The sequence below is a fragment of the Crinia signifera genome, chromosome 2 (genome assembly GCF_055691185.1).
Source record: "Crinia signifera chromosome 2, ASM5569118v1, whole genome shotgun sequence".
NCBI lineage: Eukaryota > Metazoa > Chordata > Amphibia > Anura > Myobatrachidae > Crinia > Crinia signifera.
In genome coordinates, this window is record NC_139218.1 from 249,010,674 (window position 1) to 249,024,247 (window position 13,574).

The following is a 13,574-nucleotide window of genomic DNA, read 5'->3' on the forward strand; positions in this document are numbered from 1 at the left end:
AATTGGATGGTCGCGATGCCCGCGATGAGCGCGATCACCGCGATTTTCCCATAGGGAACAATGTTAAAAAAGCTGATTGACCGCGATTTCACTGTTAAATGGCTCAATTGACCCGATTTGGCCATATTAACCCTGAATTAGGCCAAATTAACCCTTAAATGTCCCCCCCAATTTTTGACGCCACCCCACGATCCACGGCAACCCGAAGCGTGGCGAGCGCAGCGAGCCCGCGAGGGGCGGCGGTACGCGTCCTCCGACCTTTTCATGCCCTACTATCCACGTCGGCGTGGTGTGAGAATAGAATAGTGTGGCGAGCGCAGCGAGCCACCGAGCCCGAAGCGTGGCGAGCGCAGCGAGCCCCGCGAGGGGACGCGGATACCTTCACAGGTAGACGCGTCCCCTCGCGGGCTTCACAGGTATCCGGGTCGCCACGGACACCTGTGAAGCCCGCGAGGGGACGCGTATAACTGTGAAGGTATCCGCGTCCCCTCGCGGGGCTCGCTGCGCTCGCCACGCTTCGGGCTCGGTGGCTCGCTGCGCTCGCCACACTATTCTATTCTCACACCACGCCGACGTGGATAGTAGGGCATGAAAAGGTCGGAGGACGCGTACCGCCGCCCCTCGCGGGCTCGCTGCGCTCGCCACGCTTCGGGGTGGCGTGGATCGTGGGGTGGCGTCAAAAATTGGGGGGGACATTTAAGGGTTAATGGCCTCTGTGGCCCATTTAACATTCATTCCTATGGCCAAATCGGGTGGATTGAGGCATTTAACACTAAAATCGGGTCCATCGCGGCTTTTAACATTGCTTCCTATGGGAAATCGGGAGCATCGCGTCGCGGGCATCGCGGGTACGTTTATGGCCGGCCGCGACGCGACCGACACGATTTTCATGTTTTACATTGATTTCAATGGGAAATCGCGGGCATCGCGTCGGTCGCGTCGCGGCCATACATAAATGTACCCGCGATGCCCGCGACGGGCGCCGTACTAAGTAAAGAGTACCAGATTAAGTCACTTCAATGTGTCCGAAGTCAGCAGTCAGTGCAACTGATGGTGTGTGCACACTAATCAATATATGACCGTTCGAGTGACGGACGATATATTGATGTTCAGTGTGTGCGAGAGATATATCTGGGAGCGGCGTCATTCAGAGATATATCGCTTCTGCTGTACAACACAGCCAATGTCCGAACCTATGTTTGTGCATTATGCTGTGTGTATGGGCGATCCACCGACCACCCGTACAGCTGCATCGGGAGCTGCCGGTGATTGAGAGCTCAGTGGGTGGCACATGCATTTGAGTGTATCCGTTTATAGATATATCAGCTATCTACTAATGTGTACCCAGCTTAAGGCGCAGACCTACCTATTATATGCAGGATTTACTAATTCACTCAATAATGTTCTGTGTTCAATTGCAAAATTGAATGTCATTTTTGAACTGTAGGTCAATTTTATGGTTTTTTTCCAATAATAAGGATATGTTATGGATTATTAAGGCAATGTTCACCCCCATCACCAAGGGCCACATGCATGGCAAAGCTGGACACAATGGAATTATGTTTTTCTACTGTGCTACTTAGTTACTCTGTGCATCTGTCTTGTTTGCTTACAGAGTTTCAATACTGACTCAGATCTCTGCAATGTATTAGAAAATGTAATACACATTCCAAGGTGGTGACAGAGAGATGAAAGGTGGGGGCTATTCAGATGCACAGAGATACTGTGTCTTATGGGAGTGTTGCAGGTGTTTTGCTGAAAGTGCTTGGACACACTGAAGCATAAGTACTCACACTAGAGGCCAGCGACAGACTGGGCCTTCAAAACGGCCCTGGCATTTGTGCACATGCACAACCTTTGTCACGCATGTGCACACGCCGGGCATGTGTCTGCTGCCTCTCCCAGCATGGGAATAGCGGCATGTGATGCCCCCCTCTCTCCCAGCACTCAGTGGTGCCGGCCCAGCCGCGAGTCCAGCGACTCTACCTGTGCGCCGATCGGGAGGTGGACTCTCCACTTACAAGAAGAAATCGGCCCACCTGGCCTTTGGCCTCTTTGGCATTTGCCAGCAGTGCCAGATGTCCAGTCCGGCCCTGCTAGAGGCCATACTGAGGTAGGGGTATCTGAACCTAGCATAGGGTTGCTCCAGGTTTCAATGGTGTGATCTATGGTGGCATCTAAATGCACACCAGCAGTGTTTGAACGTCTAAAGGTACTCAGAGTGGGCATCTCAGTCCTTACACATATGGACACATGGCTGTAAACCAAGAAAGGCCTCTATAGTGGTTTAATTGTACCATAGCAAACACCACTGCAGCAAAAGACACATTCAAGGGTCTAATTTATGTTTGTACATAAATGTAATTGTTATTCTCTAGGCCATGGGTCTTCAAACTGTGGCCCTCCAGATGTTGTGAAACTACAAAACCCAGCATGCCTTGCCACAGTGTTGCTATGAGGGAGTGTTAAAACTGTGGCAAGGCATGCTGGGATTTGTAGCTTCACAACATCTGGAGGGCCACAGTTTGAAGACCCATGATCTAGGCTAAGGAACGGATAATGTTAGCAAGTGGAGCTGCCGCCCAGGAATAATTGCAAGCTCAATCGCAATTGTGTCCACATGAGCGGACTATGGGGGTGATTCTAGTCCCTTTGAGTTCCGATGGTTGGGGGACTGCCCATGCACATGATCTCTTATGTGCATTTGCAGGTTCCCTTTGCAAACGGCTTTGCAGGTATCCCCATGAAACCGCTTGGCAGTCCTATGGGAATGCGGACGAGCCGATGTGTGCCCGGGGTGGGGGGCTGATGTCATGATGTCAGCCGCCTGCCCTGTCTTTGTCCCTGCACACGCAAATAAAAGTCATTTTCTACTATCTTTTATTTGCGAGTCCAGGAAAAATTATTATAATGACATTTGGGGGGTATGTACACCCACCTGACCCCTGTTGGGATTTCCTCCTTCGGGATGCTGGTGTCAGTATTCTGACCGCCAGTCATGCATATGTATTCAACACAAGGAGGGATATCGGAGTAAGATTAGTAATACAAAATTGTAATACAATTATGTACTTACATTAACAGGGATGTAGAGATATTTATGATAATTTTAATAATACAGTAAATATAAAAAGACAAGCCTGCAGAAACTTTGAAACAGATTGAGACTACTTTTACCATCCATGCCAGTGTTATGACAGGGTAGTTATTGTGGCGAGAGGGTCATGAGCAGGAAAGTTTTGTGTGCTTGGAGAATGTATATGATGGTGTATCTATTTATTAGCACTTTCCACTAAGGCCTGGGGCTAGCCTTCTCTGGCTGCTTGCAGGGTGATTGACACCCTGCTGCCGTTTGAGGGCGGTAATGCAGTGTTTTCTTGGAGTACGACAGAAAATACAGACATTTCCCAGCCATTGGGAGGTCCTGCTGGCATAATCCTCCTTCACCCCGTGACCTTTGCAGCACCAAGAATTAATGTGTGTACACACAGTGAAATATGGTTGCTGAGCACTTTTGGCTTAATATCTCTCAGCAATATATTGCTCAGTGTACCACTATCATCAGCGACCAGAGATTTTGACTGATTATTGCAAGCTATTCTGTCTCATTCTGTCTCTACCTCATTTTGACTATAACTAGCTGGTCTCCAGTGCACAGTGCATTGTAGGCCAGGGGCTGGCTGGCAACTTACAGCCTGGGGGGAAAGTCCAGGGCACTCGCCCATAAGTAACAGCGTTAAATGGAGGTTTTTCATATTAATAAAAAAGATTAGGCCTGGAGTTGATTATACCAACTGCAGTATAATAATACCAGGACACCACAGGTTGCTCCCCCTGTATAAAAAACAAAACAAAACAAAAAACAGGACACCCCCTTGTATAATAATAATAATATTAATAATAATAATAATAATAATAATAACAACAACAAGACATCACAGGCTGCTCCCCCTGTATAATAACAGGACACCACAGGCTGCTTCCCTGTATAATAATAGGACAGACAAAAAAGGGGGGGTCACACAAGGTGACAGAAAAAGGAAGAACGCAAAGGCTTTTTGGGGCACACTTTACTGAAAATTAGTTATACAATTTAATACATAACTTTTAATGAATATTTAGAGCTAAAACAAATGTACTGAGTCAAAAAATTTGCACATCATAGATATTGTATGGACATCAAGACACTTAGTGGCGAAAATTATCAAGGTAAATTTTGTGCTCCCTTGGTGATCAGTCAATATAATGGAAAATACAGGATATCTCAATTGGTAAGAGCAGAAAGGGTAGAAGACGCATGACACTTGCCCCCTGCTGTTGATGTCAATATTGTTCCCGGTATAAAGAAAAAAATATATTAATTTATTATATATTAATGGTGAAAAACAAAAAGGAGAAGAATAGGAGACTCCCTTAGTCGGACAAGGGTGAATCTGCTGTCTACGCTTGGTTACAGCAACTGGTATTCCCAAGCGGTCTCCCAGAGAGGTACTAGCCAGTCCAATCACTGCTTAGCTGCTGAGTGCGGGATGGAAATCAGGCGGACCAGTGATGTATGGCCGTATTTAACACAGATGAGAATACCACGATGTCTTATAATGGTAAGCCAAGGTGTGCTTCTGCTTTATGCTCAGCAAGCACTCGATCACCCTGTTGCCTGGTGCATTGCAGGGGGAACAGGCTCACTAGAACAAATGAGAGAGTCAAAGAAAATTTAGGAGGGGTAGAGAAAAATGAATGGTTATCTGTGACACCCCTTCTGCTGTCCACCATCAATCACTCACAAAGGTCAAATAGCGGATGAGAGAGATGGTAGTCACAAATAGAGCCACCCAGAAATAGAAAGAGTCCCAGGATTTGGGCTCAAAAAAATATATAGATTTGTACCCTTGTCTCCACTTCGGGAGTAGTATGGGCGGCGTCAGTATTAATTGACACTGATCACCACTCCATGCCGTAGGGATGGTTTAATGAGAAACAATAACTGTCAGTACATTGGGTACATAGTCAGAGAAGTCACAAAATGAATAAATTGTCACCCATACGGCAACCTATACACAAATATGGTCACATAAACTGCTGACTTTGAGCTAGTCAGGGTTAACAAGGGTGTAATCAGGATTTGGTGGAGAGTACAATAGTTGGGTATAGTTATAACAGATTGCTAATAATCAGAAAAAATATTAGAAAGAATAATAAATGAGCAGGCAACCCATGTAATGGTGATAACACTAACAGATTTCACACAAATGGCTCTATTATCATTGTTACACACAGAGTTTGCGAATGCACAGGCTGTTCAGTATAGTATTTAGAGCAATTAGCGTAGTTAGCATCAATAATTAGTGCAGCAGACAGCAAGGCTTGAAACAGACAACCATCAGTGCAATAGATATCATTAGTCTGACAGCGCAGGAAGGAAATAGTGCAGGGTATAATAGTAAAGTCTCCAGTATAGACTGCGCTGAAGTTTTGTGGGTAACTAACAGATGGGTTGTCACACAGAGCCCCTTTCACAAAAAAGGGGGGTGAGAGCTACTATATAGTGGCTGTCAAAGAAGGAACCGCTAATAGTGGCTATAAATAGCCGCTAATAAAGCTGGCTGCCGCGGCTGAGTTCACGCTGCACGTTCCGACAGAGCACTGAGTGCAATGTCGGTGCAGGCTGTGCTCTCCAAGCCTGGCTAGGGCAGCAGATTGTTACCTGACCCGTGTGTGTGGGGTTTGGCTGGCGGCTGGCGGTAGATTGCCTGAATGAACGCCGGTATCGTGGTAACATGGTAGCGGCAGCGGTGGTCTGGAAAGCAGGAGATTGAGCCGGGACTCGGCAGGAGGGGGGGGCGTGTCAGAGGCGTGTACCTCTTACACGTGTTTCGCCGGTAGGCTTGATCACAGATGACACACGTCATCTGTGATCAAGCCTACCGGCGAAACACGTGTAAGAGGTACACGCCTCTGACACGCCCCCCCCTCCTGCCGAGTCCCGGCTCAATCTCCTGCTTTCCAGACCACCGCTGCCGCTACCACGTTACCACGATACCGGCGTTCATTCAGGCAATCTACCGCCAGCCAAACCCCACACACACGGGTCAGGTAACAATCTGCTGCCCTAGCCAGGCTTGGAGAGCACAGCCTGCACCGACATTGCACTCAGTGCTCTGTTGGAACGTGCAGCGTGAACTCAGCCGCGGCAGCCAGCTTTATTAGCGGCTATTTATAGTCACTATTAGCGGTTCCTTCTTTGACAGCCACTATATAGTAGCTCTCACCCCCCTTTTTTGTGAAAGGGGCTCTGTGTGACAACCCATCTGTTAGTTACCCACAAAACTTCAGCGCAGTCTATACTGGAGACTTTACTATTATACCCTGCACTATTTCCTTCCTTAGCTGTCAGACTAATGATATCTATTGCACTGATGGTTGTCTGTTTCAAGCCTTGCTGTCTGCTGCACTAATTATTGATGCTAACTACGCTAATTGCTCTAAATACTATACTGAACAGCCTGTGCATTCGCAAACTCTGTGTGTAACAATGATAATAGAGCCATTTGTGTGAAATCTGTTAGTGTTATCACCATTACATGGGTTGCCTGCTCATTTATTATTCTTTCTAATATTTTTTCTGATTATTAGCAATCTGTTATAACTATATCCAACTATTGTACTCTCCACCAAATCCTGATTACACCCTTGTTAACCCTGACTAGCTCAAAGTCAGCAGTTTATGTGACCATATTTGTGTATAGGTTGCCGTATGGGTGACAATTTATTCATTTTGTGACTTCTCTGACTATGTACCCAATGTACTGACAGTTATTGTTTCTCATTAAACCATCCCTACGGCATGGAGTGGTGATCAGTGTCAATTAATACTGACGCCGCCCATACTACTCCCGGAGTGGAGACAAGGGTACAAATCTATATATTTTTTTGAGCCCAAATCCTGGGACTCTTTCTATTTCTGGGTGGCTCTATTTGTGACTACCATCTCTCTCATCCGCTATTTGACCTTTGTGAGTGATTGATGGTGGACAGCAGAAGGGGTGTCACAGATAACCATTCATTTTTCTCTACCCCTCCTAAATTTTCTTTGACTCTCTCATTTGTTCTAGTGAACCTGTTCCCCCTGCAATGCACCAGGCAACAGGGTGATCGAGTGCTTGCTGAGCAAAAAGCAGAAGCACACCTTGGCTTACCATTATAAGACATCGTGGTATTCTCATCTGTGTTAAATACGGCCATACATCACTGGTCCGCCTGATTTCCATCCCGCACTCAGCAGCTAAGCAGTGATTGGACTGGCTAGTACCTCTCTGGGAGACCGCTTGGGAATACCAGTTGCTGTAACCAAGCGTAGACAGCAGATTCACCCTTGTCCGACTAAGGGAGTCTCCTATTCTTCTCCTTTTTGTTTTTCACCATTAATATATAATAAATTAATATATTTTTTTCTTTATACCGGGAACAATATTGACATCAACAGCAGGGGGCAAGTGTCATGCGTCTTCTACCCTTTCTGCTCTTACCAATTGAGATATCCTGTATTTTCCATTATATTGACTGATCACCAAGGGAGCACAAAATTTACCTTGATAATTTTCGCCACTAAGTGTCTTGATGTCCATACAATATCTATGATGTGCAAATTTGTTTTAGCTCTAAATATTCATTAAAAGTTATGTATTAAATTTTATAACTAATTTTCAGTAAAGTGTGCCCCAAAAAGCCTTTGCGTTCTTCCTTTTTCTGTCACTTTGTGTGACCCCCCCTTTTTTGTCAGTTATCAAGCTGAACATTTTGGGAGCACCGCCAACCAAACACCACTCCACATTTGTTTTATTAGTGGTATCTACGTTGGTCATATCCGTTTAGCGTACGTAATTATTATTACTTATTTCATGTTTATACCTGTGCCACTCCCGACCCACATTGTATAAATATAATAATAGGACAGGACAGGTCTGCTCCCCCTGCATAATAATAACAACAGGAGGACACCACAGGCTGCTCCTCCTGCATAATAATACCAGGACACCATAGGCCTGCTCCCCCTGCATAATAATAACAGGACACCACAGGATGCTCCCCCCCCCCCCCTACATAATAACAGGATTACTCCCACGGATTCGGCATGAAAAGCCGGCGGTCGGGATCCCGGCATTCAAAATCCCGACGCCGGAATCTCGAACGCCGAAATCCCGACAAGGGGGGGGGGGGGTCGTGGATCGCCCCCCCCCTTGCGGGCTCGCTGCGCTTGCCACGCAGCGGGCCCGGTGCCTCGCTACGCTCTGCACATTAATTTATTCTCCCTCTGAGGGTGTCGTGGACACCCACGTGGGGAGAAAGTGTCGGGATTTCGGCATTCGTGATTCCGGCGTCGGGATTCTGAACGCCGGGATTGCCTACTTTTGAAAACTAGTTTCAGGGAGATTATAGTTGGTAGTAGAATTTTGCAAAGCGCCCCAATGTGTGTCTTTCTCCTCCCAAAGGGCGTGTCTAGTTCCATATATGGAAATATTGTGAAAAGAGATGGTGAATGTGGCACCTAGAAGCATGGGTGTGCACTGCTACATCTGAGAGGAATCCTTTAAAATGACTTATATCCAAATGTAGATGAGCCCCATAGCAGTTAGTAAGAGATACTATACTTGGTAAAGCGCTGGGAAATGGTGCTGATGATTCAATGTATCTGTCTCTCATTCCTTTTTTCCCAAAAATGTAACAGTGTAATGTGGGCTAGGTGAAATGAGGGAGATTGCTAGACTAATGAGGGAGAGAGGAAGAATGCTGCTATTTCAGGGAGTCTCCTGCAGAATGCAGGAGGGTAGGCAGCTATGCTGCATAATAATAACATGAGGGAACCACAGGCTGCTCCTCCTGTATAATAATAATAATATTACCACGACACCACAGGCTGCTCCCACTATATAATAATAATAATAATAATAATAATAATAATAATAATAATAATAACAACAACAGGATACCACAGGCTTCTCTCCCTGTTTAATAATAATATTACCAGGACACCACAGGTCTGCTCCCCCTGCCTGGCTGGCTCAACCTCTGTCCTCCACGGCCCTCTGCCCGCCGCCTCTCCCTACACAGCAGATGCACAGGTGGCACGTCACCTCCCGCTGCGTCTGTCACTGCCAGGAGGAACTTCATTTAACGGCCATGTTACTGTAGCCGCGGCAATGTTCTTAAAGCCCCAGCTACAGCAGAAGGCTACAGCTGAACAAGCAGGCGGCCCACAGCAGTACCTGGAAGAGCGGCCCAGCCCGCCACTGAGACCAGCTACCAGCAATTTTTAGCCATAATCACAGGAGCATGCTCCTGCGACCATTAAGTGCTGGCTGTGAGAGCGCACTACTAGGGATTTATCTCCCACAACACACTGGCGATATGGTGGCTAAGCGACCATTTACAAGTGATAATGGCTTAAATCACCCTGTGTGTACAGGGCTTTTGTCTGCACTATGAGCAAAGGGGAAAATTATTTGATGGTGTAGGATTCCAAATGGTTTAGCCCTCATGTACACGGCTGCGAATGAAGTCACAGATGTGCATATGGGCGGTACTTGTCATGTGTGGGGCGGCATTTACCTGTTCGCTGGCCTCCAAACTCTCGCAAGCAAGCAGATCTGAATTGGACACTAAATTTACTTGGCTTGGTTTAATGAGGGCGGGTTAGGTTACTAATATTGTTTTAATATTAGTTTATTTTTTCAAGAAATAAATACTTATTAATGCACGCATGATATTAGGTTATGTAAGAACCCTAAATGCAGAAGCAGAAGCAGTGTTGGATGAGTTATGGGCATTCCAACTGGGTTTAGTATGATTTTCCGAATTCAGGCAGTCAAAATACCAACATGTTCAAAATGCCAACATTCATTTAAACAGCATTGTCAAAATGCCAACATTTAAATAGTCAGCAAGCCAAAAAGTCGACTATTTGGGGTCTATGTTGACAAAGTTCGACATCAACACCTTATAAGTGTATCACATCCCCTTGCATGGCTTGCTGCCTCACCGCGCTTTGGGCACGGTGCCTCGCTTGCTCGGGATGATATCATGATCTAACTCTTTGCCCACTTGGATCCTGAAGTAAGAACAAATCAGTTTGAAAAAAATATATATCATGATAAACGCATGTTGACTTTTCGATCATGTCGGCATTGAATGTAGATATTTTTAATGCGTCATTATATTGACTGTCTGCCAATCGTTTTCTGTATTTTGACTGTCGGTAATTTGGCTGCATCCCTTCCAACTCTGTATGACTGAACATGTAAAACTGACTCATGTTTGCTAAGTGTTCAGTTTACTAAGATGTGAACAATCATTGTGTGTATTTAAGCATAACTTACTCACAAAACATTCTCTGGAATTCCGGATATTAAATTCCTGATAAATCACATAATGTATTAAGTTGTTGAAGCAAAAAAAATCTTTTCCTGTGTGATTTTGTGTGACATGACTGGAAATGTTTTTGCATGGAGGATATACTTCTCAGTTTAATCAAGCCCTCACTTCCTTTGTTTATTTCACATAATTCACAATTTATTAAATATACAATTCCACTAAAACAAATTTGTGCTTTTTTTATCATACATAAATGATAGTGGTTTTCCGTAACAGGGTACAAGTTTATTTGTTTTAAGCTGCTAACAATTTACAGTTTGCTTATTGTCATCTTTTGCAGTTATTGGTGGACCTACTTTTTGGGGACTTGAAGCCTAAAATGTTATGAGGGCCCCTTCGCAACCAGCATCTATAGGGCATCATCCAGGGTCAGACTAGCCATCTGGCACTTCTGGCAAATGCCAGAAGGGCCGATGGTCTTGTGGGCCGATTTTGTGCAGAAAGTTCTGAAAAGTGTCTGCAGTATTGCTGAGCCCGCTGCCATGCCCCCCACCCACACCTGTGTAATTTACATATTGACGCAAGGACGCTGCAGCGTCATGATGTCATGATGCACCCATTCATGAGCCCGCTGCCTCCTGGCCGCCGCCGCCTCCCCCCTCCTGTCTTCTCCTGCTGCTGCCGAGGAGCAGCAGCCCTGAGAAAGACCAACAGGTGATTGTGAGCACTCAGAACCCCCACCCGCCCCCGCCAGTGCAGGGCACATGTCTGCATCAGGCCGTATTTATAGTAGCTGCCTGCAGCCCCATCACTGTCCCTCCCGGCACCATATACAAAGTTACAAACCACCAATGGTGAGTCCCTGTGGCAAGGCATACTGGGAATTGTAGTTTCACAACATCTGGAGGGCCGCAGTTTGAGGACCCATGACATACAGGAATCAGGCTGCAGTAACCCAGACTAGCCAGAGGTGGCTCATAACACTTCTCAGTGTTACCATATCAGCGGCTGGCCTATCTTTTGAATTTACTAATTCTGTCACCGCTGTCTGCAGTGTCCGCTAACTCAACTGTGTTCCCATGGAAAATCGCCCAGTGACGTGGGCATCAGCTGCCCGCCCACTTCCTTCAAAACTCACATCTAAGGTTGCCATGACTATCAAGACACAGAAATTGGTTGTACATACATACAAAAAAAACAAAAGGCAGATTTAGGTTTGTTAGAAAAGCAATAAAAGATACACATCTGGGCAAACCAAGCTGCACTGCAGATGGGGCAGATGTGACATGTGGAGAGAGATATAGAATTCGGTGGGATCAGTGGAGTGGCAGTGTGTGCAACCATTATAAATTGAGCCCCTAAGATGTCATGCCTCATTTTTCAAAATCACCACCTGTTACTGCCTCCAAATGCTGATTACCTGTTAATCACATTGTAAATTAATCCTCTATGCTATTGATAATCAATACACACTAGTATTATAGCCATGGCGCATGCACAGTGGGCAGTAATCGTTCCACTGTTACCACATTGACTCTGCATACAACTCTAAGCTGATGGAGCTTAGAAACTTCCTGATGATGCTGTCAGCTGACCAAGAAAAAACAATTATTAAAATAAGAGGTTTAAATACTTATTTGCAGAGCTAATTTAATTTTGATTTTGGTACTTGTGTATTAGCAAGCCGCCCAATTAACATACGTACGCTGGCGTAGTGAAATCGCATCGCATATCTGGGTTTTGTGCCGTGCGATGCGATGCAAACTCACTAGTTAATATGGTTCTTGTATATTAACACAGGCCAAAAACGTATTTGGTCACAAGGGTGACAAAGGGAGAACAAAAAGGTTTTTGGGGCACACTTATACAATGAAATGGATTGGATATTTTAAAATTTAACTTTTATTAAAGAACTTATGCTAAAATATCAGTACGCATGAGACATAGAAATAACAATAACAATATCAATATATAACAATATACATAATGATCATGATACCTATAGAGTAATGGTCACAAATGAACTCTTGGTGGCGAAAATTATTCAATTGAGTACACTGTGTGAGATAATAAGAGGAAACCGTTAAGGTAAGTTAAATGGTTCGGACAAATTCCTCGACCAAGTTTCTCACTGAGGTGTACTTTGACACGTGACACTCAACCCCTGTGTCGGTGGCCTTTGCGGTATGATTTTTCTAAATTTTGCAGCTAGTAGTATTTTGAATGTAGAAAGAGGGCAGGCAAGGTATAAAGAGATGGTTTGCTCCTTGATCAAGTGATTTCTGCAGTCCGGTGTGTTACAGCTCCTGGTATTCCCCGTTGGTCACCCTTACGAGTACTAACCCGGCCAATCACTGCTTAGCTTCCGAGTTCGGAATTGGAATCGGGCGTACCAGTGATGTATGGCAGTAAATGCACCAATGGATGGGATAACACTTAGGTCGTGAGAAGGCTTATATGTGCTTCTGCTTTTTGCTGTAAAATAACACCCAATCTTCTGTTGCCAATGGCATTGCAGAAAGATCGGGGATACCTGCAACAAATGAGAGAGCAGCGTAGACAGAGGAGATTAAGATAAGGATGTGGGTGTCGTAGAATCCCTCTTCTGCTATTCACCATCTGTCATTAGACATTGAATGGTGATTGAGAGTGCTAGGGATGTCACGGTAACCGAATCAGAATGAGGGGAAAAATAATTTTTAGGAATGTACCCAAGTCTCCCAAATGGAGTAATGTATCTGATCTCAGTACTGGTGTCACTGAGTGCCAGATTACACCCAAGGGAAAATATTTTTCAAACAAGAATGCATGGAAATTGAAACATGCATGTGGGTGAATATCTATTGGTGAGATGCTTAAGAGTTTGCAAATGCAGCAAGTGAGTTAATTAAGCACTACCACAAATTGGATTAAATAGACATAAGTACAAGGTACGTTCTTATGAAAACGTTAGCAAGTATGTTAAGAAAGTATATATTATTCTGATGGGTACATACAATGAGGCCCCGTTACGCAGTTAGCGTAGCTGTGCTGTCAAAATAGCGTTCAGTCAGAGTGTTCCCGCTCCCTGTCAGATTCAGTCAGAGGTGAAGAAGTGACAGTAATGGCTGCATCAGTGAGAGCTGAAAGAGAAGCGACAGTAATGGCTGCAGAACCTGTCACAATGTTCAGCTTGCCACACAAAGAGGAGGAGGCAGTTGTTTTCT

At 45.2% G+C, this 13,574-nt stretch overlaps 1 pseudogene; it reads right to left on the reverse strand.

Moving 5' to 3' along the window:
* Window positions 1-12,662: 12,662 nt before the first annotated feature.
* LOC146061257 (5S ribosomal RNA) lies at window positions 12,663-12,782 on the reverse strand (annotated as a pseudogene).
* Window positions 12,783-13,574: the final 792 nt, after the last annotated feature.